General features: G+C 50.8%; 1 pseudogene; it reads right to left on the bottom strand.

Annotated features, from left to right (window-relative positions):
* Positions 1–416: 416 nt before the first annotated feature.
* On the bottom strand, positions 417–1,125 carry LOC146823071 (zygote arrest protein 1.L pseudogene; annotated as a pseudogene).
* Positions 1,126–4,233: the final 3,108 nt, after the last annotated feature.

A 4,233-nucleotide genomic window follows, 5' to 3' on the forward strand; every position in this document is an offset into this window, starting at 1 on the left:
TTTTTCTTCTGGCGGGTGGGGGTGGGAGAGACAGGCCCCCACCAGGGAGGGTGGGAATAAGGAAAGAGGCAGGAGGGAAAGCAGGAGGGATGGTGATAGGGAAGCTGGGAACAGGACGAGAAAAAGGGTCTGGCTGAGTCATTGCCATTTTTAGGTCGAGCCTATAGCGGCAGCGCTCATGCCCTGCTCTGTTTGCGAGGCATGCAGAATTCAGTACAGAATGAAGCTTTGTGGAAGCTCCGCCCACTCTCCGCCCATTGGCTTGTGTCTTTGTCCTCCGTAAATGCTGTCTTCTGATTCATTTTGAGGCTTGTTAGTCCCTCCTTATGCCGGCTATGTCATCATTTGTCACCTCTCATGGTTACTGGCCCCTTTACTTCTCTTGTTACATGGTACGTGTTCTTAAGTAGCACTATTTATTTCATGGAGCTCCTCACCTGGAAACGCAGTCTGCCCTTGTCAGGGGAGGCGGTGTTTTCTTGCTGCCCGGGCTCTGCGGCTGCGACCCCTTCAGCTTTCTGATCTCGCTTCTCTTCTTCTAAGCTAGACTCGTCTTGCTGGTCTGCACGTCTTCCCTCCGTGGGGCTACCCTTCTCCTCTGCGGGCTGCTCCCCAGAACTCTCCCTGCCCTTGGGTTTCCCCTCTCCGCCGCCCTTGGCCTCCGCTTCCTCTTCCTCCATGAAGGTGGTTAATCTGCGGAATGCGACAAGCGAGTACAGTGCGATGGTCTGGCGGAAGCGTATGGTCTTGGGGGTCGAGGAGACCGGAGTCCCATCGGGCTCTTATAGAGCCTGTCTCCGCATGCCCTGCCTCCTACAGGACAGGGTGTGGGGCCCCAGCGAGCACTGCACTGAGGTGTCCTGCTGGGGGTTCACCTGCACCTGACATCCCGGGTGTTAGCCTTTCTCAGGCACAGGGTCAGGTTGGGGTTCACCTGGGACAATATGGCCTTAAGCTGTGCACGCTGGTAGTTGTCGAAGTACTCTCCGGTGTCAGCATAGGAGGCAAGATAACCCCGCTGCCTCCAGCCACCCGCCTTGTTTTTGGGGTTCAGATACCTATAGTTGTACGGCGTGTAGGCCGAGTACATGGGCAGTCCATAGCCTCGTCGGATAAAGTAGCCATAGTGTCTGTCCCTGAGGCCAAATTAAATAAGGGCAACAGGTGAAGTGTGCAAATGGCTCAATTAAGACATGAAATTGGCGTTTTGCAAACCCACCTGCAGAGCCAGACCCCCAGACTCAGCATAAGCGCACAACAGGGCTTAGAGTGGATAACACAAAGTTGTTTTAGCCCAAATCTATACTTCTGGTCTGTGAAAAGTGTCTCGTTTAGCTGAACCCGTCCCTACCGTGTACGTTATGCGAGTAGTGCAGTACTTACCTTGTGCCGGTGCAAGTATTATGTGCACTTAAAATACCTCAAAAGGAAGAACTGAGCTTGAAAGCTGTAACGCGGAATCTGTCAGTGGAGCCAATGGGGCTACGTGAACTGCAGGAAGGCACTGGGGGCCCAAATCTGGAGGCAGAGGGGGGCACGCTTCCCTCGTGTGGTGTGGGGACCGGTAAGATATTCGGAGCTCCATCATGGTGAAGGGGCAAGGCAACCGAGTACAAGCCAACAAAATCTCTAACTATGCGCAACCATGCCCACTGCAGCAAATGAAACATAGTGACGGTGCAGAGATGCAGAGGGAGGAGACCGGGCAATCGGAGGCTCCATATCCATCGCTGGCGGACATCATGGCTGCCATACAGTCGACCAGAAATGACATGGCTAACAAAATCGACGCAGTAGCCATTGACGTCAATTTACTGAGATGTGACCTACGGAAAGTGTCTGGCAGTGTCACTTCATAAGGGATGTGGCTCCTGACACCTTGTCAAGGGAGTCTGGGGATCGTACCACTGCCCAAGGGGTGGGGGGATCAGAATGTGGGGTTCAAATGAGGAATGTTTTCAAGGGAGGGGGTGGGTATTTAAGTTTATTCATGGTTTAGTTGTGTCTGCGTCACACTGCAGGAGGACTTGGAGGTGGAAACAATGGACAAGTGAAAAGAAGTTCCTGTTATGGCAACTATGGTTCCCTCCTTGATTAGGCTAATTACATGGAATGTGCGGGAGTTGGCAATGTTAAATAAGCGAAGCCTGGTGTTTTCTCACTTAAAGCGATATAAGAATGCCATTGCATGTTTGCAGGAAACTCATGTATGGGGGGATACGATAGCATGTATAAAACAAAGGTGGAGGGGGCAGCTCTATGCAACGTCCTATTCTGGGTTCGCTAGGGGGGCTCTCATTTGGGTGGCTCCTGGGGTGCCGTTTCAGCACCTACATCATGTCGTAGAATTGGAGGGCCGATATGTGGTCTTACATGGAAGGTTGGATGGCCGGGAGATTTATAATATTAATGTGTATGCCCCTTATGCGGACTGTCAGGTTTTCTTTCCAGCAGTGGTGGCCTCAGCGACCCCATACCTAGGAGACAGAGTGATTCTGAGGGGTGACGTTCACTGTGTGCTTGATGGGGAATTAGTTCGGGAGCCCCTTAGACAGAACACTAAACCAAGACTCACAGGCACGCTGAGGGACACACTGCAGGGATTGGGTTGAGGGATGTTTGGAGGAGTAGGAATCCATTAAGGAGGGCCTTTTTCTGTTATCCGCCCACATCCAACACACATAGTCGAATAGATCAGTGTTTTTTATCTAATGAGATGTCCCCAGAAGTTCAAGACATATCCTATTTACCCAGATATATTTCGGATCACTCCCCAGGGCTACTTAAGCTGGACTTACGACGCCCACGACCGGCGATACCTACATGGAGGCTGCAGGTGGAAGCATTGTCAGACCCACCATTTGCCATGCCAATAGAGGAGGGATTTGCCAAAAGGGCTACGGAATAAAGGTAGTGGTGCGGGCCTGTGTATTAAAACTTCCTACAGAGTGAGATAGCAGTTGGAAAGAGATGTGAGGCTGCAGGAAAGAGAATTACAGAGACTAGAGCCCATGCTTCATGTACATCCCCAACGTAGAGTGGAGTGGATTGAGGCCCGTAGGGTCCTGATGGAATCCTTTCAGCACCTAGGTAAATATAACCGAGTGGCATATAGACAGCGGCTCCACATGGAGTTGGACAGGTCAGGAGCGTTGCTGGTGAAACTGTTGAAACCCCCGTGGTTCAATTGATGGATCCATGAGCGAACTCGGTTTATAATCAGGCAGCAATATTAGAGGTGCTAACTACACATATGGAACAGGTGTATGCCGCTGGGGTCTCTCCCCCCAATGGAGAGAATAAATGAGTTCCTTTCGGGGGTGGAACTGCCATGCCTGGGTGATGTGGCAGGAAATTAACTAGAAAGCCCAATCACTAGAGAGGAAATCCCGAGCAACGATTCAATGATTGAAACCTGCAAAAAGTCCGGGTTCTGACGGTTTGCAGTCAGAATATTATAGAATATATGCTCCCCTCTTGGTTGACCACCTCTTGGAGGTATACAACGAAGCTCTGCAACAACGGATCCTGCCAGGCAGTATGAGAAAGGCCATGGTCATCATGATCCCCAAACCCGATAGGGACCCTCAGTTGGCGAAGTCATATAGACCGATCTCGCTTCTTAATATAAATATGAACATTTTAAGTGGAGTGAGGGCACAACGCTTTTTGCCCCATATGTCTTTCTTGATCCACCCAGATCAATCGGGTTTTATCCCTAAACAAACCACTGCAAATAATCTCAGGAGATTAGCCCTGGTGTGGCACTCCCCTAGACTTGAACAGGAGGAACATGTGGTAGTGCTGCTCGATATCGAACAAGCGTTTGGTTCGGTGGACATGGGGTACATTTGGGCAACATTAAGGGCAATGGGACTGGGTCCAAAGTTCCTAAGTTGGCTCCAACTAATGTATACAGCCCCATGAACTAGAAGGCGCCAAGGAGGACTGATATCCCGAGTATTTGAGCTACAAAGGGGTACCAGACAGGGGTGTCCCCTGTCGCCCTTATTGTTTGTTGCAGCTATGGAGCCGGTGGCGGAGACCCTACGACGGCGACTGGAGGTATGGGAGATACGATTGGGAAACACAAATCACGTGGTATCCATGTATGCAGATGACACTCTTGCATATTTGCATCAATCAGCCCAGGCAGTCCCGAAAATGCTGGATATACTGTACCAATTTGGGTAGGTTTCAGGCCTGAAAACGAATCCCAATAAGTCCGAGTTG

Source organism: Triturus cristatus, chromosome 5_2 (assembly GCF_964204655.1).
Source record: "Triturus cristatus chromosome 5_2, aTriCri1.1, whole genome shotgun sequence".
In the NCBI taxonomy this organism is placed as follows: domain Eukaryota; kingdom Metazoa; phylum Chordata; class Amphibia; order Caudata; family Salamandridae; genus Triturus; species Triturus cristatus.